This window comes from Vitis riparia, chromosome 4 (genome assembly GCF_004353265.1).
Source record: "Vitis riparia cultivar Riparia Gloire de Montpellier isolate 1030 chromosome 4, EGFV_Vit.rip_1.0, whole genome shotgun sequence".
NCBI lineage: Eukaryota > Viridiplantae > Streptophyta > Magnoliopsida > Vitales > Vitaceae > Vitis > Vitis riparia.
Window position 1 is genome coordinate 8,347,130 of NC_048434.1, and position 23,343 is coordinate 8,370,472.

Sequence of the window (23,343 nt, forward strand, 5' to 3'; positions counted from 1 at the left end):
TTAAATCTACACTTGCATATCCTTTAGTGCACCTTTGTGTTTCATCCTAGCTTTGATTTGTATTTGAGCTATCATTGAGCTAGGTTGAGGGATTCATTCTTGTAAAAAGTGAGAGTTAAAGCCTTCAAGTGAGTTTAATATTGAAAAGATTGTGTAAGAGTCCATTGGAGCCGAAATCCAAGTGTAAAGAAGATTGGAAGCTTGGTTGAAGCTTCAAGTTAGTGGAACCTTCACTCGGTTAGGAGATTGAGGAGAGTGGATGTAGGCAAGGAAGTGCCGAACCAATATAAAATTTGAGTTTGCTTTCTCTAAACTCTACCCCTTTATTTTTGCTTCTATTATGCTTGAATTTGTTGTGTTGAAAAAGATTTTGAAAAACCCAATTCACCCTCCTCTTGGGTGTTTTTCTCATTTAAGTATAACATTTATTTTCTCAATTGGTATCAGAGCAAGGCCTCTTATTTAAGACTTAATCGTCTAAGAGGAAATGCTCATCTCAAACTAAAAATTTTACAAACCATAGAGCTCCATTTTTTTTATGGGAATCGACTATATCTATTGGAAAACTAGAATGACTTGGTATTTACAATCAATCGATTTAGACATATTGGACGCCATTGATGATGGCCCAACTTTTCCTACAAAACTAATTGATGGAATCATGGTTCCAAAACCCAAGCAAGAATGGAATGATCTTGATAGAAGAAATTTTCAATTAAATGCTAAGGCCATTTTTACTTTGCAATGTGCTATGGATAGAAATGAATATAATATAATATGTCAATGCAAATTGGCTAAAGAAATTTGGAGATTGCTTGAAATAACTCATGAAGGAACAAATCAAGTGAAAGAGTCAAAAATAAATTTACTTGTTCATAGCTATGAATTTTTTTCGATGAAATAAAATGAGACTATTGTTGAGATGATCACTAGGTTCACCGACATTGTTAAGGGTCTTGAAGCATTGAGAAAGACCTACAAGGAATCCGAAAAGGTGATGAAGATATTGAGCTCACTTCCATCAAAGTGGCATACAAAGGTCACTGCAATTGAAAAAGCAAAAGACTTGACCAAGCTACCTATGGAGGAGCTCATAAGGTCATTAATGACATATGAGATCAATTTGACAAAGAAGCTACAAGAAGGTGAAGACAAAAAGAAGAAGAGCATAGCTCTCAAAGCTACAACTAAGGAAGAAGAAGAAGTTGAAGAAGAAAAACAAAGTGAAGAGGATGATAATCTAGCCCTCATCACAAGAAAGCTCAACAAATACATGAGGGGTGAAAGGTTTAGAGGAATATTCATCTCATGGTGACAAGGAGCAATGGGAAGAGAAAAAATATTTGGTGTGCTTCAAATGCAAAAAATTGGGACACATTAAATGTGATTGTCCTCTCTAAAAAAGTGAAGCCAAGAGAAGAATGAAGAAGGCAATGATGGCCACTTGGAGTGAAAGTGAAGAATCCTTCGAAGAAAAAAAAGAGAAAGAAGTGGCAAACATGTGCTTCATGGCAATAGATGAACTTGATGAGGTAAACTCTAACTTTAGTGATGAAGATATGCATGATGTTTTTGAAGAATTGTATGAGGATTTTGAAAAACTTAGTTTGAAAAATATTTCTCTTAAAAAGAAAATTCAACAACTTGAAAAAAAACTTGAAGAAGTTGATTACTACTCAAAAAGTGTTGTAACTTCCTCATTTCGACTCCAAAAAGTGCTATTTCATGTTAAGGACCCTTGCAATCAATCCAACGCTTCAAACCGTGTGCAATTTGGAGTCGAAATGAGGAAGTTACAGCCGTTGGAAGCCGATCACTCTAAGCTGAAGGAAGATTTTGCAAAGTGCTGCGAAATCACCCTTTTGTTGCGAGATATTTCGCAGCCTTTTTGCACAGTGCTGTGAATTCCCCCTGAAGTTTCACGTCAAGTTGGAAGCCGATAGCCGCAAGCTGGAAGACCACTTCGCAGCGGTGCGAAATCAGCCGTTTGCTGCGAAGCAATTTCGCAGCCCTTTTTGTACATCTGCGAAATCTCGCAGACCTCATTTTCACCTACGAAATGGTCCTTAGTGCCTCCCGATATTTGTAACCGACACTTGGAGATATTTTTCTTCAGATTTTTGTTGTCTAAATCCCCAAATTCTCCTTGTAACCCACCTATCATAGGATTCCTTAGTTATTAAGTTTGGAAAAAGGGTGAATAACCTCAGATATTTTGTTTTGTAATTTTCTTTATATATATCTCTTGAGAGCTTGTTCTCGATAGAGCATCTTTTGTACAAATTTGCAAGGAAGTAAAATATAGAGCACTTGCTCTGCTTTTGATATATATTTTTGTTTTCTCATTCTTTTTCTTTCTAGCCAATCAAACTCTGAGGATTTTTCCTTAGAGGATGAGAGGCTAGACTCTTCGTCTCTTGGAGCTAAGGTAACCAGGTAAGTTTTCGAATGATAAATTGGAAGTTTTGTTGTTTTAGTTTTTAATGAAGAGAAAGTGTGACCCGTTAATGGTTTTTATCTTTTTAGTTAACTTAAAATGCCTTTAAATCACCTGGGCTAACACTTGGTAAGGCAAGTGATCTCCATCCATGGAGATTCACTAGTTTACCCCTTGCGAGCCTCTGGGAGGCGACTTGAAGGTAGGATTTTCTAGAATAGCCAACACTTGGTAAGCTTTTGGACTCCAAGGAGACATCCATTAGTTATCTCTTGCGAGCTTTTGACGGGTAATCCAAGGTTAAAGATCACCTTGAATGGCAAGTGCTAGGTGAGAGGTATGAGCCATTGCAAGTTGCATCAGTGAGAGGGATTTAGTGTTTGAACCCATTAATGGGAAGCATCTGTACAACACCGGTTGGAGAAGGAACTATATGTTAATTCTCTAATGCGAGGAAAAGAAACATGTGACCGGAACTCCCTTTTTGTATGAGGAATCTGAGCCTAGTGATCTGAAACTCCAAGAAACACTTTTCTTTGTAAGTAAAATCCAGTTACTACTATTTTTGGTTAGTTTAAAACCAAACCTTTTTCATTCAAACATCTTTTTGTTTTCTTTTAAAGCTAACTTTGAAATGAAAAGGCACCAATTCATCTTTGAAATAATATCATTTGTGAAGTGAAAACCCATCCCAGTGAACGATCCTAGAGCCACTATGCTATAGTAGCTTTGTCTTTGCTACCCTAGTATATGGTGTAATAGGTTATAAATTTTGTTGATTAATCCCTCAATCAAGGAGCACCAGCTGGACACGAATCAGTTGAGACACCAATTAGGCATGAATCAGAAGTAAAAGAAAAATTTTCAATTGTTTAAATTTCTAAAACTCATCTTGAAAAAGAAAATGAGATTTTGAGAAAGAAAAATGAATGGTTGACCTCATCTCTTTCATTTTTTTCTTGTGGACAAAAATATTTTGAAATGATTCTAGCTAGCCAAAAATGTGTTTTTGACAAACAAGGGCTAGGATTCAAATCTTCAAAAAATCAAAAGTATTTTAAAAACTATTTTGTAAAAGAATCATCAAGTGCAAGTCTTTCTACTACTTGCAACTTTTATGGAATAGGAGGGCACATTAGTAGTACATGTCTTTTAAGAAATGGTTCACAAAAGAATTCAAATGCAAAAGCTTAAAAGGTTTGAATTGAAAAATCCAAGGTCACCAACCCTCAAGGACCCAAAAAGATATGGGTACCTAAATCAACTTGAGTTTTATTTTGTAGGGTTCAAAGAAGGATAAGTGGTTCTTATATAGTGGATGCTTAAGACACATGACCGGGGATGAATCCAAGTTTGCTTTCCTTACAAAGAAAAGTGGAGGATATGTTACCTTTGGAGACAATGCAAAAGGAAGAATAATTGGTCATGACAACATTGGTAATGGCGCATCCTCTCTTATTGAAAGTGTTTTATTAGTAGATTGTTTAAAACATAACATTTTAAGCATTAGTCAACTTTGTGACAAAGGTTTTAAAGTGATTTTTGAAGCATCTTATTGCATCATCAAGGATATTCAAAATGATAAAACCATCTTCATGGCCCATAGATGTGACAATGTTTACGCTATAAATATTTCAAAATATGATGGCCATGATAGATGCTTTTCAAGCATGCGTGATCAAAGTTGGTTATGGCATAGGAGGTTGGGACATGCTAACATGGACCTCATTTCCCAACTCAATAAAGATGAACTTGTTAGAGGCCTTCCCAAAATAAATTTTCAAAAAGACAAAGTTTGTGAAGCTTGTCAAGTGGGAAAGTAAATAAAAAACTCTTTCAAAAACAAAAATTCCATTTCAACATCTAGGCCTCTTGAGTTGTTGCATATGGATTTATCTAGTTCCTCTAGGACACCAAGTCTTGGAGGAAAATTTTATGCATATGTTATTGTGGATGACTTCTCTAGATATACATGGGTCTTGTTTTTAAGTAAAAAAAATGAAGCCTTTTATGAGTTTTCAAAGTTTTGCAATAAGATTCAAAATGAAAAAGGTTTTACAATTACTTGTATAAAAAGTGATCATGGGAGAGAATTTGAAAATATTGATTTTGAAGAATATTGCAATGAGCATGGTATCAACCACAATTTTTCAACTCCTATAACTCCTCAACAAAATGGAGTAGTTGAAAGGAAAAATAGAACTCTTCAAGAAATGGCTAGAACCATGCTAAATTAAAACAATTTACCAAAATATTTTTGGGCCGAAGCGGTTAATACTTCTTGTTATGTCTTAAATAGAATTTTATTGAGGCCTATTCTTAAGAAAACTTGATTACTACTCAAAAAGTGCTATTTTGTAGCTTGTAATTAACTCTTTTAAACACTTTTGAGTAGTAGTTATTGCCTTTTAACCCAATTAACATGTTAAGGCCCCTTTCAATCAATTCTAATCAAATTGTGTAAGTTTTGGTGTTTTTGTTAGTATTTTGATCACCAAAGCATTATGAGATTGAGGAGATTTATATGGAATCCTTGGATAAGAATGGGAAGCTTAGAGGCATGAAGAATCAAAGCTTTGAAGCTTTGATTGCCATAAGCAAAGTCTGGAATGCAAGGGAAAGCAAAGAGAATCCAGCCATGAAGCATTCTTGATGACAGTCACTGCAGCCACTTTTGGAGTACTTCCTGATGTCCAACTTATGCATACAATATGTCATTTGAAAGCTTAGGAAGTCAACAATCCAATGCTTCAAATCGTGTGCAATTTGGAGCTGAAAAGAGAAAGTTACAACCTTTAGAAGCTGACTGCTCCAAGCTGAAGAAAGGCTTCAGAAAAGTGCTGCGAAATCACCATTTTGTTGCGGAATGATTTCGCAGCCTTTTTGTACAGTACCATGGATTTCTCCAGAAGCTTCACGCCGTGATGGAAGCCAAGCACCACAAGATGGAAGCCAACTTCGCTGAGGTGTTGAATCAGCCTTTTGCTGCAAAGAAATTTCGCAGCCCTTCTTATGCACCTGCGAAATTTCGCAGACCTCACTATGCACCTGCGAAATGGTCCTTAGTGCTTCCCGATATTTGTAACCGACACTTGGAGATATTTTTCATTAGATTTTTGTTGCCTAAATCCCCAAATTCTCCTTGTAAGCCACCAATTATAGGATTCCTTAGCTTTTAAGTTAGGAATTCAGCTAAATATCCATGTAATAGCTATCAATGTAATTTTGATATAAATAGAGCCCGAGGAGCCTGTTCTGAGGGTGATGAATCCTTTGTACAAATTTGCAAGGAAGTAAAATACAGAGCACTTGCTCTGCTTTTCATATATATTTTTGTTTTCTCATTAGTTTTCTTTCTAGCCAATCAAACTCTGAGGATTTTTCCTTAGAGGATGAGAGGCTAGGCTCTTTGTCTCTTGGAGTGAAGAAAGCCGGGTAAGTTTCCACATGCATAAATTGGAAGTTTTGTTGTTTTACTTTTTAATGAAGAGAAAGTGTGACCCGTTAATGGTTTTTATCTTTTTAGTTAACTTAAAACGCCTTTAAATCACCTGGGCCAACACTTGGTAAGGCAAGTAATCTCCGTCCATGGAGATTCACTAGTTTACCCCTTGCGAGCCTCTGGGAGGTGACTTGAAGGTAGGATTTTCTAGAATAGCCAACACTTGGTAAGCTTTTGGACTCCAAGGAGACATCCATTAGTTATCTCTTGCGAGCTTTTGATGGGTAATCCAAGGTTAAAGATCACCTTGAATGGCAAGTGCTAGGTGAGAGGTATGAGCCATTGCAAGATGCATTAGTGAGAGGGATTTAGTGTTTGAACCCATTAATGGGAAGCATTTGTACAACACCGGTTGGAGAAGGAACTATATGTTAATTCTCTAATGCGAGGAAAAGAAACAAGTGACCGGAACTCCCTTTTTGTATGAGGAATCTGAGCCTAGTGATCTGAAACTCCAAGAAACACTTTTCTTTGTAAGTAAAATCAGTTACTATTTTTGGTTAGTTTAAAATCGAACATTTTTATTTCAAACATCTTTATGTTTTCTTTTAAAGCTAACTTTGAAATGAAAAGGCACCAATTCAGCTTTGAATTAATATCATTTGTGAAGTGAAAACCCATCCCAGTGAACGATCCTAGAGCCACTATGCTATAGTAGCTTTGTCTTTGCTACCCTAGTATATGGTGTAATAGGTTATAAATTTTGTTGAATACTCCCGCCATCAAGGAGCACCAGCTGGACATGAATCAGCTGAGACACCAATTAGGCATGAATCAAATGGCGCCGTTGCCGGGGATGGTGCCACTTTGCAGTGATATGATCTTTTGAGAACACTTGTGATCTTCATCACAAGTTTGGTGACTTTTCTTTTCCTTTTACTAACTCTTTTTATTTGTTTTTGTTTCTCTCTTTGTTCATATTTTAGTATACTTTTTATTTAGTTTTTAGTTTACCTTAATTTTCTTTCTTTGAATTGTTTTTCTTTTGTTTTCTTGTGTGTTCTCTGTTTTTAATTCACAAATTGCTAGTTGTGCATGCCATATTGAATATGAGATAGCAGAGGAAGCCATGAACTTCATCAGTTATGTGGCTGAATTTTCAAGAGAATGGGATGAACCAAATGCTAGAGATATGGGAAGAATGATGTCTCAACCTAATGCTAAGGGTGAGATGTATATTTTGAATGATGACATGGACATGAAGGCAGAGATTACAGCTATGGAAAGGAGATTGGATGAGCTAGAAATGAAGAACATGCAAGAAGTGCAAGCCATCTCTCAGACACCATTGCAAGCTATGCCTTGTGCCATTTGTCTATGTGGAAGAGTGTCCTATCATTCCAATGGAGAGGGAAATGTTTGGTGATTGCAACACCTACAATTCCAATTGGAGGGACCATCCAACATTCTCTTGGAAACCACAACCACCTCAGTACCAGCAACCTGCTCAAGCACCTCAGCAAGCCTCAAACCTTGAACAAGCTATGATGAATCTTAACAAGGTCATGGAAGACTTTGTTGAAGCTAACAAATCCATCAATGCTCAGCTCAGTCAAAGAAATGACTGTGTAGAGAAAAAGATGGATGAAGTGCAAAATGATCTATCTCAGAAGATAGATAATCTCCAAGATTCAATCTCAAGGTTTGCTAACCTCAACACAGTGCAAGAGTTAGAAAACTCTCCTTCTCAACCTTATCAAAATTCCAAGGGCATCCATGAAATGGAGGCTCAAAAGGGAGAATCTTCAATGGTGAAGGAAGTTAAAACGGTTATCACTTTGAGTGGTAAAGAGGTTGATCTGCCCACATGCAAGCTAGAGCATGAGGTAGAGAGTGAAACAGAAAAAGAAAAGAGGGAGGAAATCAAAGGAAAGAGAAAGGGGAAAAGGATAGAGAAAGATGGCTATGATGTTAATGAACAAAGAGAACCACAGAGGATAGTCATCAAGAAAGAATTGATGAAGAAATACATGCCTCCACCTTTTCTCCAAGCTTTGTATGGCAAAAAGGGAATTGGTTTCGTTGCCATCATACAAAGAAAATCTCTAATGAGGGATGCAAACTTCATATGGGATCCGGGCAAACTAAGTCAGGATCAGAATTTTTTGATGAACTTAGTCTTTTTAAAGACTAGCTAGTCCATATCTTTTTGTTTTGTTAATTTCTTGTTTTAATTTTAATTTCAATGCTTTAATTTTGATTTTAATGCTTTAATTCTACTTTGTTTTGATGTAATATAGGTTTTTGGATGATCAAAATCAAGAGGAAATGCAAAGGAAGAAATCGGGAAGAAATCGGAGCGAAAACAGAGCAAAAACAGAGCAAAAACAGGGGAGAAAAAGAGCTCTACGAGATCTCGCAGCCAAAGAGGATTTCTCTGCGAAAGCAGCCATTTGTTGCGAAATCAGTTCGCAACACTTTTGAATCCTCTGTGAAAGTTTTCGCAGCTGCGAATCCAAGAATGGCACACGAGTGCCACTTCGCAGCACAGGAGCCCCCATTTCGCAGCTGCGAAGTGGGCTGCGAAGCTCTAAGGCATAAAAAACCCCAATTCCGCAGGAAAAACTCCATTTGGAAGGGTGTTTCGCAGCTGCGAAGCCAACTTTTGGCACACGAGTGCCATTCCGCGGTACAGTGACCCCAATTTCGCAGCTGCGAAGTGGGCTGCGAACCACCAAAGCATGAAAGATCCCATTTCCGCAGGGAAAGCTCCATTTCGCAGAGGATTTCGAAGCTGCAAAACCAACTTTTGGCACACGAGTGCCATTTTTGCAGCACGGTGACCCTTATTTCACAGCTGCGAAACGGCTGTGAAGCATAAAAACTCCCAATTTCGCAGCTAAAGTCCCAATTTCACAGGGTATTTCAAAGCTGCGAAATGGCTGCGAACGTAAAAACTTCCAATTTCGCAGCCAAAGCTCCATTTTGCAGGGCACTTTTTGGCTGCGAAATCACTTTTGAGCTTCGAAATGGCTATGAAATGATCTCCAAGCTTTGAAATGGCTGCCAAATCACCTCCAAGCTTACAAATGGCCTTCAAATTGCGAAATTGACTTGCAAAATGGAGGGAGGTATGCAAAAACACCTTGCAAAGCCAAGGGAAGTTGCTAAAATGCCAACAGAGCCCCACAACCATGCATATGAAGAGGAGAGCCCCACACATGAAGCCTCTCATTCCATTTCTTACCTCCTTAAACCATCAAATCCCATAGCTACCAGCCGAGAGCTCTAGGTGAGAAGACTATGCCATCTAAGGAGACTACCAGAACAAAGGCCAAAGTCCTGATCCAATCCACTCAAGAGGCCACCATAGATGCATCAGCTCCACATGACTCTACCATTACTTGATCATCTCTTTACTTTTGTCTTTACATATTATATTAGTATACATAATTCCATGTTTTGATGTCTTATATTCTGGGATTAGATGTATTACTGATGATGCATCATATATAGACATCATTTTTTGTTTAAACTTGGCATTTTTCTATTTTCTCTTCTCACTAATTCTTTTGTTTTTTTTAAACATGTGGTTTCTCCTATACGACTCAGACTTCATGTCACTCAGGAGATACCACTTCCTCCCTATTTTTTTAATCGCTTTTGTCACATTGAGGACAATGTTCAGCTTGGTTGGGGGGGAGAGTTGAGGAAGTAAGTATTGCTATTAATGCTAAGTTATTTTGGTAATTTAGTTGCTTTTTGTTTAATTTTTAAAATTTTTTAAGTTTTTATTCTACTCTCCATGGTTATTAAGGAAAAATTTTCAAAATGAAAAGGGATAAATTGAATTTTTGTCTTTTTACTTGACTTAGAGTTTGTATTATGCTTACTAAAGTTGATGAATTGTTGAAACATCTATTGAATTCAACCTCAGTTCTTCCACTTTAAGCTATCCACACACTGTGCACAATAGGTTCCGATTATAAGATGAAAAACTATTTCCCTCTTGACTTAGGAAAATTTTAGACTTGGTACCTTTGACCTCATTTAATAGTGTTGGGACACCTTGTAAAAGGCCAATGAGTCTTTGAAAAAAAAAAAAGAAAGAAAAAAATGTTTACTTGCCTTGAAACCCGAGCAAGGTCTGAGGGGTATATGGTGAAAATCTTTAAAACCTGGTGCCCTAAGCCTTAATTGGTTGGGAGTCACCGACCTCAATGCTCGTTACATGGGTGAATAGGTGGAGTTTAGCATACTGTAGGTGCTTGGGTATTTAAAAATTCATTCTCAAAAGTCCGGGGTGAAATCCGAGGAGCTAGTGGTTGAAAGATCCTTAAAGCTTGATGCCCTAAACCTTGATTGGTTGGGAGTCATCGATGGACCCCCGTTACATGGACAATTTAGAAAAGAATGCCTTTAAGCTTTGCACTCCTACAAGAAGAAAAAAATTGTGAAAAAAAAGAGGTGCGTTCTTAGCCTATTGGAGGTTGATTAGTTTGCTAAGCTTTGAAAAAAAACTAGGTTGAGGGGAGAGATTAGTTCAACATACTATATTCGGAAGCTAATAAGTAACACTTAGATTTTTGTGGAAGAGTAAGGTTTGGTCCTTTGGAAGTGGAAATGATTTTAAAGCTTAAATTTGCATAATGTCTTCTCTTTAAGAATTGTGATTAGACAAGTTATTTAATAACTCTTGTTGACGTTTGAGTTTTATTTCTTTAATGTTCCATGTGAGAGTTTGATCAGTCATGCCACTTAAACATTTTTTGAAGTGATCAACATGATGTTGTAAATTATGGTACTTTTATTTTATTTTTCTCTCCTTCATTGCTAAGGGACTAGCAATATGTCGGTTGGGGGGAGTGATTACTACTCAAAAAGTGCTATTTTGTAGCTTGTAATTAACTCTTTTAAACACTTTTGAGTAGTAGTTATTGCCTTTTAACCCAATTAACATGTTAAGGCCCCTTTCAATCAATTCTAATCAAATTGTGTAAGTTTTGGTGTTTTTGTTAGTATTTTGATCACCAAAGCATTATGAGATTAAGGAGATTTATATGGAATCCTTGGATAAAAATGGGAAGCTCAGAGGCATGAAGAATCAAAGCTTTGAAGCTTTGATTGCCATAAGCAAAGTCTGGAATGCAAGGGAAAGCAAAGAGAATCCAGCCATGAAGCATTCTTGATGACAGTCACTACAGCCACTTTTGGAGTACTTCCTGATGTCCAACTTATGCATACAATATTTCATTTGAAAGCTTAGGAAGTCAACAATCCAATGCTTCAAACCGTGTGCAATTTGGAGCTGAAAAGAGAAAGTTACAACCTTTAGAAGCTGACTGCTCCAAGCTGAAGAAAGACTTCAGAAAAGTGCTGCGAAATCACCATTTTGTTGCGGAATGATTTCGCAGCCTTTTTGTACAGTACCATGGATTTCCCCTGAAGCTTCACGCCGCGATGGAAGCCAAGCACCACAAAATGGAAGCCAACTTCGCTGAGGTGTTGAATCAGCCTTTTGCTGCAAAGAAATTTCGCAGCCCTTCTTATGCACCTACGAAATTTCGCAGACCTCACTATGCACCTGCGAAATGGTCCTTAGTGCTTCCCGATATTTGTAACCGACACTTGGAGATATTTTTCATTAGATTTTTGTTGCCTAAATCCTCAAATTCTCCTTGTAAGCCACCAATTATAGGATTCCTTAGCTTTTAAGTTAGGAATTCAGCTAAATATCCATGTAATAGCTATCAATGTAATTTTGATATAAATAGAGCCCGAGGAGCCTGTTCTGAGGGTGATGAATCCTTTGTACAAATTTGCAAGGAAGTAAAATACAGAGCACTTGCTCTGCTTTTCATATATATTTTTGTTTTCTCATTAGTTTTCTTTCTAGCCAATCAAACTCTGAGGATTTTTCCTTAGAGGATGAGAGGCTAGGCTCTTTGTCTCTTGGAGTGAAGAAAGCCGGGTAAGTTTCCACATGCATAAATTGGAAGTTTTGTTGTTTTACTTTTTAATGAAGAGAAAGTGTGACCCGTTAATGGTTTTTATCTTTTTAGTTAACTTAAAACGCCTTTAAATCACCTGGGCCAACACTTGGTAAGGCAAGTAATCTCCGTCCATGGAGATTCACTAGTTTACCCCTTGCGAGCCTCTGGGAGGTGACTTGAAGGTAGGATTTTCTAGAATAGCCAACACTTGGTAAGCTTTTGGACTCCAAGGAGACATCCATTAGTTATCTCTTGCGAGCTTTTGACGGGTAATCCAAGGTTAAAGATCACCTTGAATGGCAAGTGCTAGGTGAGAGGTATGAGCCATTGCAAGATGCATTAGTGAGAGGGATTTAGTGTTTGAACCCATTAATGGGAAGCATTTGTACAACACCGGTTGGAGAAGGAACTATATGTTAATTCTCTAATGCGAGGAAAAGAAACAAGTGACCGGAACTCCCTTTTTGTATGAGGAATCTGAGCCTAGTGATCTGAAACTCCAAGAAACACTTTTCTTTGTAAGTAAAATCAGTTACTATTTTTGGTTAGTTTAAAATCGAACATTTTTATTTCAAACATCTTTATGTTTTCTTTTAAAGCTAACTTTGAAATGAAAAGGCACCAATTCAGCTTTGAATTAATATCATTTGTGAAGTGAAAACCCATCCCAGTGAACGATCCTAGAGCCACTATGCTATAGTAGCTTTGTCTTTGCTACCCTAGTATATGGTGTAATAGGTTATAAATTTTGTTGAATACTCCCGCCATCAAGGAGCACCAACTGGACATGAATCAGCTGAGACACCAATTAGGCATGAATCAAAACTCCCTATGAGCTTTGGAAAAACAAGAAACCCAACATTAGCTATTTCAAAGTCTTTGGGTGCAAATGTTTTATATTAAACACCAAAAACAATCTTGGAAAATTTGATGCAAAATTGGATGTTGGAATTTTCTTGGTTACTCAACTTCAAGTAAAGCTTTTAGATTTTTGAATAAAAGAACCATGGTTGTAGAGGAGTCCATCCATGTTATTTTTTATGAATCTAACAATTGTCTCCAAGAAAGAGATAGTTTTGATGATGATTTAGGTTTGGAGACCTCCATGGGAAAATTGCAAATTGAAGATAGAAGGCAACAAGAAGAAATTGGAGAGGATCCCAAGAAAGAAGAATCACCATTGGCACTACCCCATCCTCAACAAGTGCAAGGTGAATCAAGTCAAGGCCTTCCTAAAGATTGAAAGTTTGTCATCAACCACCCATAAGATCAAATTATAGGTAATCCATCTAGTGGGGTAAGAACTAGATCATCTCTTAGAAATATTTGCAATAATCTTGCTTTTATCTCTCAAATTGAGCCTAAAAATATAAATGATGCTTTAGTTAATGAAAATTGGATGATTTCCATGCAAGAAGAGTTAAATCAATTTGAAAGAAGTAAAGTATGGGAATTAGTGCCAAGACCTTCAAATCAAAGTGTTATTGGAGCTAGATGAGTCTTTAGAAATAAAATGAATGAAAATGACATAATCGTTAGAAATAAAGCAAGATTGGTAGGCCAAGGTTTTAATCAAGAAAAATGGATAGATTATGAAGAAACTTTTGCCCCCGTAGCTAGGTTGGAAGTCATTAGGATGCTACTTGCCTTTGCATGTTTTAAAGACTTTGTTTTATATCAAATGGATGTGAAAAGTGCTTTTTTAAATGGCTTTATAAATGAAGAAGTATATGTTGAACAACCACCCGGTTTTCAAAGTTTTAACTTTCCCAACCATGTTTTTAAACTTAAAAAGGCACTTTATGGTTTGAAACAAGCACCTAGAGCATGGTATGAAAGATTAAGTAAATTTCTTTTGAAAAAGGGTTTTAAAATGGGAAAATTTGACACAAGTGTTTTCATAAAGACCAAAGAAAATGATATGCTCTTAGTTCAAATATATGTTGATGATATCATTTTTGGTGCTACTAATGTTTCTCTTTGTGAAGAATTTTCTAAGTGCATGCATAGTGAGTTTGAAATGAGCATGATGAGAGAACTCAACTTCTTCCTTAGACTTCAAGTCAAGCAACTAAAGGAAGGAACCTTCATCAATCAAGCAAAGTATACAAGAGATCTTCTCAAAAGGTTCAACATGGAAGAAACCAAAACAATGAAGACTCCAATGAGCTCATCCATCAAGCTTGATAAGGATGAGAAAGGTAAATTCATTTACTTAACTATGTATAGAGGCATGATAGATTCTTTGCTATATTTGACCGCTAGTAGACCCGACATTATGTATAGTGTATGCTTGTGTGCTAGATTTCAATCTTGTCCTAAAGAATCTCACTTAAGTGTCATAAAACGAATTCTTAGATATTTGAAAGGGATAATGGACATAGGCTTATGGTATCTTAAGAGTATTAACTTTGAATTAATTGGATTTTTGGATGCCGATTTTGCCAGTTGTAGGGTTGAAAGAAAGAGCACTAATGACACTTGTCATTTCCTAGGACACTCACTTGTTTCATGGCATAGTAAGAAGCAAAATTCGATAACCTTGTCAACGGCGGAACCCAAATACATAGCAGCCGGTTTCCGTTGTGCACAAATTCTTTGGATGAAACAAACACTTAGTGATTTTGAGTTATCTTTTGAGCATGTTCCTATTAAATGTGATAATACTAGTGCCATAAATATTTCAAAAAATCCTGTGCAACACTCTAGGACTAAGCATATAGAGATTAAACATCATTTTCTTAGAGACTATGCACAAAAGGGTGACATTACACTTGAATTTGTAAGCACAAAAGATCATCTTGCTAATATTTTTACAAAACCTCTAAGTGAAGAACAATTTGTTGATATTAAAAGACAATTGGGGATAATTTCTTTATGATCTAATGATTGCTTAATGAATTCTTAATGAATATTCCTTCTGATTACATGAATTTCATGTCATATGCATCATATAGACATATACTTAGATAAATGGTCAAATTTTGACCAAAAATCAAAATTCCCTTGACATTGGGCATAAAAAAATGGGGATTTCAACTGAAAAAGCCAGGGAGAGGATCACGAGACGAGAAATTGCACAAAAGTTGAAAAGTTGACCGCGTTGACCAAGCGATCGACCGGACCAGGACCAGTTGACCAATTTGTCGGGGTTGGCGATTTAAATACCCTCTCGCACTTCATTTTCTCACCCGTTTCCTCTAGTTCTTCAAGGGTTGTGCCAATTCAGCTGCTAAGGAGTGATTTTTGAGGCCATTACGACAGATTGAGGGCTTCAGATTGGGTTTTTAGAGGCTAGGGTTTTGGATTTGAGGCAACTTCTCTTTCTTCAGCGCGTCACAGTCAGTTTCAACTCCATTCCCGCCTACCTAGGGTTTCAGGTGTGCTTGTCTATCTACCAGCCTCGTCTCCTTTGTTTCTGCATTTCTCATGGCTCCTAAGAGAGAGTCGGCTACCTCTAGGGCACAGGGCAAGCCCCCAACCGAGCCGTCTCAACCTGCTCAAACGGAGGCTCGTCGAAAGGCGAGGTTTGACACGACCCTTTTTAACACCATGGAGGATTATCAGAGGTACAAGCAAAAGTTCACTCAGAGGAAAGTAGTTTCAGGGAGAAGCATCAATTTTTCCCAATTACAACATTTCGAGTTTGAGGGCCTCTTCAGTCGGATGGGTTGGCTACTAGTAGTGATGATTTTGGAGCCAATTTTCCCAACTCTAGTGTGTGCATTCTATTCGAGGGCTACATATGGACTTGGTGGCCCGATTATTTCCACCATTAGAGGTGTTGAGATTTAGCTAGACCCGGAGAGCATCTGTCGTATTTTAGATATTGCTCTAGTTGGAGTGAGGGTGTATGAGTCCAAGGTTTGGCCCATTGTGTCTAGTTTCAAGCCTAGAGAGGCCATTCAGATGATGTACGGACTTGCAGACGCCTAGGGGATGGACAAACCATCGACCCATAGCTTGACCATGAGCAGTAGAGTACTACACCACATGATATGCTCCATCCTACTACCACAAGGAGGACACTAAGATGAGGTCTCCTACCTTGAGGCATTCCTTATGGACTCCATTCTGACGGGGAGACGAATTCACGTGGGATATTGGATGATGATGCACATGATCTCATGCTTTGAGAGCACAACCTGTGTACTCCCTTATGGTTGTTTTCTCACTAAAGTGTTAAAAGATGTTAGGGCCGATTTGAGTAGAAAGATAGATTTTGAGGCCCCCCACACTTATGATACATATGATGAGCATTCTTTTGGGGTAGATGAAATTTGAGAAGGCCCCTGATGGTTCCTGGATTAGGAGAGCAGAGAGACCACTAGCATAGGCTCGGGGACAAGGACAGGTGCATCCCGAAGTAGAGAAGGAGGTCGAGATATGAGAGATGGAGGGTGGAGTAGACCCTCAAATAGGCTTTTAGCAGAGAGAGCTTGAGCTTGACATTTCTCCACTCCAGTCCGAGAGTGTTCAATTTGAGGCCACATTCCCTGAGTCGATGATGTCTGAGCTAGTTTACACAGCTGGACCATCTTCTCAGCCATCTTTCACTGAGCCTACTCACATAGAGACACCACCTCATCAGGTACCTCATGCTCCTGATCATGCACCTTGGATGGATCTGTCTACTCAAATTAGCTCTCTCAGACCTCGCATGGAGGAGCTTGCAGTCGCCAGTGATACTCGATTCTACTCTATGGAGGATCGCATGGATCAGTATCAGACTAGCTTCACCTCTCAGTTTGAGTATCTGTAGTAGAGATTTGAGCATATGGAGGATCACATGGATTAGCAGTAGGTTGTGCTTGAGTATCTCCAATAGAGGATTGAGCACATTGAGAGTCGTCAGGAGAGTCAGCATGAGGAGATGATGGCTTACCTATGCTCCATGTTTCCACCTCCACCTCCTCAGCCTTGATGTCATAGAGATCCCCTTTCGTTCCTTTTTTATACTAAAATGCATTTCAAGGTTTTTTTTTTTTTTACTATTCGTAAAATAAAAAGTTCAAGTTTTCTTTTAATCTTCTTCCTTTCTTGTTTTAATAACTTTTTTTAATAATACTTTTGACGATAAATTATATGAAATGTTGCAAATTTGTCTACTAAGGATTTTTTTTTTTTTTAATGATTTGAATTAATTGAAAATTTACAAAAATAAGAGAAAGAAAAAGAGAGAAAAATGATGGATGGTGAGTTTTTACTTTAAATATCCAATTAAAATGTTTTCGTATGACCTAATTTTAGAAATAAATTGTGTCAATAGATAGTATGAGAGATATTGAATTTTTCTTATATAAAAGGGTTGAATGATATAATTGCTCATTTTAGATGAAAACAAGTAGTTAAAAATTATATAGGCTATGCATTTTTTTTTTAAATAATTTTTATTTTCTATATTTTCTCTTTATGAAAATACGTTTACTTAAAAAATGAAAACTATTTTTAAAAATGAAGATTGAAAACCCTGTTTAATACTATTTTTTTTATATGAAAATAATAAAAGAATTAAATTTCATTTATTGATTATCCCTTTTTAATTTTTTCCATTAGTTATTTTAATAATAAAATAAAAAAGATAGTATGTCTATAATGAAACAAAGGAATTGCCCAATTGTGTATCTTTTTTGCATTACTATCTTTTAAATGAAAAATAATTGAATAAATAAATTATATATATTTATTACTCTTTTTAATTTTATTTTCTCTATTAGTTCTTTTTTATGCAATAGAAAATTTTAATATATCCATAATTAATAAAGTAACAGATTAATTATCCACATTTTGATCTATTAAAATAAATTACTTTCTAATTTTAAAAAATAAAATAAAATAAAATTGGGATTATTTCTATTTTTTAATATATCTTATATTTATATTTTTTTGGTTAAATAATTTTTAATTAATAAAATGAAATAAATAAATAAATTTGGGATTATTTCTATTTTCTAACATATCTTATATTTATATTTTTATGGTTAAATAAATTTTTATTTTTTTACTTCCAAAAATAAAATTAAATAAATAAATAAATTTGGGCTTATTTCTATATTTTAACATATCTTATATTGATATTTTTTATGGTTAAATAAATTTCTTATTTTTTTTCTTTATTTTCAAAAATAAAATGAAATAAATAATAATTTTGGGGTTATTTATATTTTCTACCATATCTTATATTTATATTTTTTATGGTTAAATAAATTTTTATTCTTTTTTCTTTATTTCTAAAAAAAATGAAATAAATAAATAAATAAATTTGGGTGAAATAATAGTTTTTAAATAATTTCTTTGTGTTATTTTTAATTACATTTTGCATTGAAAATAAAATAAAATAACATTTTATTTGTTTTAATTATTTAAAATGACAAACTATTGGAAACATGGTTCACACACCCATGTGGACATAATTTATGCATGTGCATGAAATTTATACCATTGTACAAGGGTGTTATACTAATTGTATAAGATAAATACACTGATTGTAAAAATGGTGTATAAGGCTGCCCTTTGTGGAAGATTTCAATCAATTTTGAACAACTATTTTTTTTCTTATCATCCAAGGACTATACTCTTCTACTACACATTCCTCTATTATGCACCCCTCTCATGTACTTTCTTTAACTCACATATGACAATTCAAATACTTATCCCAATAATGATGTTTGGAGAAAAATTTTGTTTTTGTCTTACAACCTTTTCTAAATCAAACCATTGGAAACATGGTTCACATATCCTATATGGGCACATAATATATGCATGTAGATGAAATTTGTACCATTATATAAGGGTGTTATACTATCTATACAAGACAAATGCACTAATTGTACAAAAGAGTACAAAACAACCATTTGTGAAATATTTCAATCGATTTTGGACAACTTTTTTTTTTTTTTTTTTCATTCAAGAATTACACACTCTCATTCCATGCTTTCCTCCATCACACACTTATCTTATGTACTTTATTTAACTAACATATGACAATTCAAATACTTACCCCAATAATGATGTTTGGAGAAAAATTTTGTTTTTGTCTTACAACCTTTTCTAAATCAAATCATTGGAAACATGGTTCACATATCCTATATGGGCACATAATATATGCATGTAGATGAAATTTGTACCATTATATAAGGGTGCTATACTATCTATACAAGGCAAATGCACTAACTGTACAAAAGGTGTACAAAGCTATCATTTGTGAAAGATTTCAATCGATTTTGGACAACTTTTTTTTTTCATTCAAGAATTGCACACTCTCATTCCACGCTTTCCTCCATCACACACTTATCTTATGTACTTTATTTAACTAGCATATGACAATTCAAATACTTACCCTAATAATGTTAGAGGAAAAATTTTGTTTTTATATTTTCAACATTTTTCTAAATCAAACCATTGGAAACATGATCCACAAATTCCATGTGGACACATAATTTATGCATGTGTATAAAATTGACACCAGTATACAAGAGTGTTACATTAACTGTACAAGGCAAATGTACTAAATGTACAAGAGGTATAAAAGGTTGCCTTTGTGGAGGATTTCAATTGATTTTGAACAACTATTTTTTTTCTTGTCATCGAAGGATTGCACACTCTCATGACACACATTCTTCTATCACACACTCATCTCATACACTTTATTTAACTCACACATGACAATTTGAATATTTACCCCACTAATGATGTTTGAGGGATTTTTTTTTTTTTTTTACGTTGTAGAAACTCCTAGGCTAAATCATCCCATGTACGATGGCGTGACACATCCATATAAGCAAATCAACGCTAAGCCACCCCACTCAAGGACATAAGGAATAACATAATTATCTGAGCCTCATCCAAACTAACGCTGTCATAGTTTGCATTTAACACTGTCATAAATGACTCACGGAAGGAGTTGGAGGCCTTGAGGCAGAGGCTCGATGAGACAGTCATATCTTTCATCTCCCATTGGAGGGAAAAGATTGCCCATATCATTAATAGGCCATCTGAGAGAGATCAGATCAACATGATTATGAGGAGCTTGCAGCCTCAATTTGCTAAGCATTTGATAAGATTCCCACACGTGGACTATGGATCTTTGCTGCGAGCATTATACGGTATTGAGGAGGGTATTACTAGAGGATTATGGTCTCATTCTTTCCCTTCAAACTCGAAGGAAAATAAACCAACCATTGGATAGAGATTAGAGGACGTCAGTGTCATCAGTGCCGCCAAACTGAGCCCCCTAGATATTATCAAACAATTAGGCAAACTTCCAGAGTTTATTACCTACCATCACCCCATTTGCAGTATATGCCACTTGTTCCTTTTAGACCCATGTTTCCCACATATCTACACCCAGCTCCACAACCAGTTTATACTACTCAGGCCACACAGAGGCCACCTGCTCATTATCCCCAACCTAGGGCTCCACCTGCACAGAGACATATGCTACAGTTTTCCCAATTGGGAATGCCTTTGAGTAAAGCTTTCCAGAAGCTTGTAGATGGATGATTGTTGACTGCATTGGCACCGAGACCACCACCTTAGCCTATGCCACCTCATTTTAGGTTGGACCTTCACTGTGCTTACCATCAAGGTCCAGGACATGACACTAACCACTACTCTACTCTGAGACATGCTATTCAGAACTTGATAGATCAGGGTCTGGTTAACTTGAGGTAACCAAGTGTGACCACGAACCTTTTACCTGCTCACACTACACATTCAATGCTTTCGCCTACTGGTGGTATTCATCACATGGATTTTGTTTAGGATGATGTCATACACATGTTGAGTTGGGATGATGGATTGCCTAAGATGATTTTTCCAGACGATGGCTATGAGATTGCAAGAGTTATATAAGATTTTTCGATCACTACACCATTTAGTTTGATCCCGGATATAGTGCCATTATAGTTGATTCCTTTTACACTATTAGATGTTGGGCACGAGGGTACGTTTGCTCCATTTATTCTATGGCATGAGGATGTTGATACACAGGTTATAATTCATAGTGTGAGGATAGCTTAGGATGCACCTTTGGTTACTAGACCATTGGTATAAACTCTCGCGAGGAGGTTAGAAGGGAGGATGATGAGATCCTAAGACAACTACAGAGCACCCAGGCTCAGATATCCATTTGGAGTTTGTTGGCCACTTCTAGTACCCATCGAGATACACTTATTTGAGCTTTGAGTCAGATACGTGTTGAGACCTCTACTACTCTAGAGGGATTGATTCATATGATGACAGTCGATAAGGTCACTTGCATTGTGTTCTCTGTTGATGATCTACCACTGGAGGGCTCTGACCATACTCATACTCTCTATATTACAATTGTTTGTTCGGGCCACAAACTCTCATCCGTCCTATTGGACAATGGCTCTGTCCTAAATGTTTGCCCATTAGTCATTGTTGTAGCCCTCGGATTTGCACCCTCATATTTTGGTCCCTCCACATAGACAGTGAGAGCTTATGACAACACTTAGAGGAAGGTCATGGGCACTTTGACTATAGATGTGCTAATAAGCCCAACCACATTATCTATTCTATTCCAGATTTTGAGGATTCCTGCATCCTTTAACTTGCTTTTGGGCCAACCTTAGATTCACCAGGCTGGAGCTATTCCATTTTCCCTTGATCAGAAGGTGAAGTTTATCCACGATGGGTAGGTTATTACAGTACAGTCTACTAGAGACATGATTTCATCATTTGAGCCAGTATTGTAGATCAATCTTAGTGATGATGATTTTTTTCTAACAGAACTCATATTTGATGAGGTATAAACCCTTGAGATTCAGGATTTTTGCAGAGATTTCTTGGCCATGTCATTTGACCAACATAGTAGTCCCCTTGTCCTTGATATGATGAGAAGCATGTTCTTTCTACCTGGTTTTGGGTTAGGACAATGTCAACATGGATCTAGTGAGTTTGTGACTACTATTGATCATGATACTCTTTTTGGACTTGGATTCACCCCTTCAGAGGATGATGTTCGTTTTATGGCACGACTATTCAGGGATAGGGTGATTGCTCGATTGTCTGGCATCCCATTTGATTATATTATTCATCCTTACACTTTCAGTTTGGCCGATTATATTTTTAGGGAATCAGAGGTTCAACCTTGTGTTGAGGATAGTATAGTGGATGAGCTTCAGCATATGCTTCATCAGATGCAGATGGGTGATGAGACTCCTGATGTGTCGGCTTCTATGATGATCGCTCCTCCATCTTTGGATCGAGTCAACTGATTCTTCTTGTGCTTCCCAGACGAGACTACTGATTATGGGGTAGTCATTGAGCCTACAGATATGATTGATAGAGCAGTTCCTCATGATGAGTATCGTGATGAGATAGACATGTTAGGTATCAGTTAGTTCCTTGATGCAGTTCAGCGCAAGCCTTTCTCACTATTGGAGCTTTTTGGAGTATCTGTCATTGAAATTACTGAGGATCAGACTGTTCCTGTTCCTAAGCTTCCTGCTTTTGTTGTTCCTACTACTAATATGTATGAGGGCACCGTTGGCCCAATTGAGGGAGCGTCCGACTTTGTGGACTCATCTCTTTCATTTGACATTCTATCAGGATTTGTCACCCGCTCTGACTATGTTTTTGATGATTCCATTATGGATTTGAGCATTTACAAGTATTCATTTACCTCTTGTGATGATGTTTTGTTACTTGCACCTTATTCACCCACTTCACATATATTTGATATAAATGATGAAACTGCACAACCTGATTTAAATAGAGACTCTTTTGATCACGACTTTGATCCCATAGATGAGAGAGTTTCACCTGCTACAAGGGATGTTGAGACTGTTGATTTTGGCACAGATGATAAGCCTAGAGAGCTGAAGATTGGTATGCCCCTATCCATAGATGAGAGGGATAAACTTATTCATTTACTCAAGTTATACTTAGATGTATTTGCATGGTCATATGAGGACTTGCCATGCCTTGATCCCTCTATAATCCAACACCATTTACCTATCTTGCCACATGTCAAACCAGTTAAGCAGAAATTGAGGCGATTACACCCACGTTAGAGCTTGCAGGTGAAATAGGAGATTCAGAAACAACTCAATGTGGGTTTTATATCAGTGGTTGAGTATCCAGAGTGGTTGGCTAATGTCGTCCCTGTTTCAAAAAAGGACGGCAAAGTTAGAGTTTGTGTTGACTTTAGAGACCTTAATAAAGTCAGCCCTAAGGATGGCTTTCCTCTCCCACACAATGATCTGTTGGTCGATAACACCGCGGGCCATTCGATGTTGTATTTCATGGATGGGTTTTCAGGATATAATCATATTTTGATGGCTCTAGAGGATATGGAGAAGACAACCTTTATTACTGAGTGGGGTACTTACTAGTACAGGGTTATGCCATTTGGGTTCAAGAACGCAAGACCCACTTATCAGCGAGTCACCACTACTTTATTTCATGACATGATGCATAGGAATGTGGAAGTTTATGTGGATGAT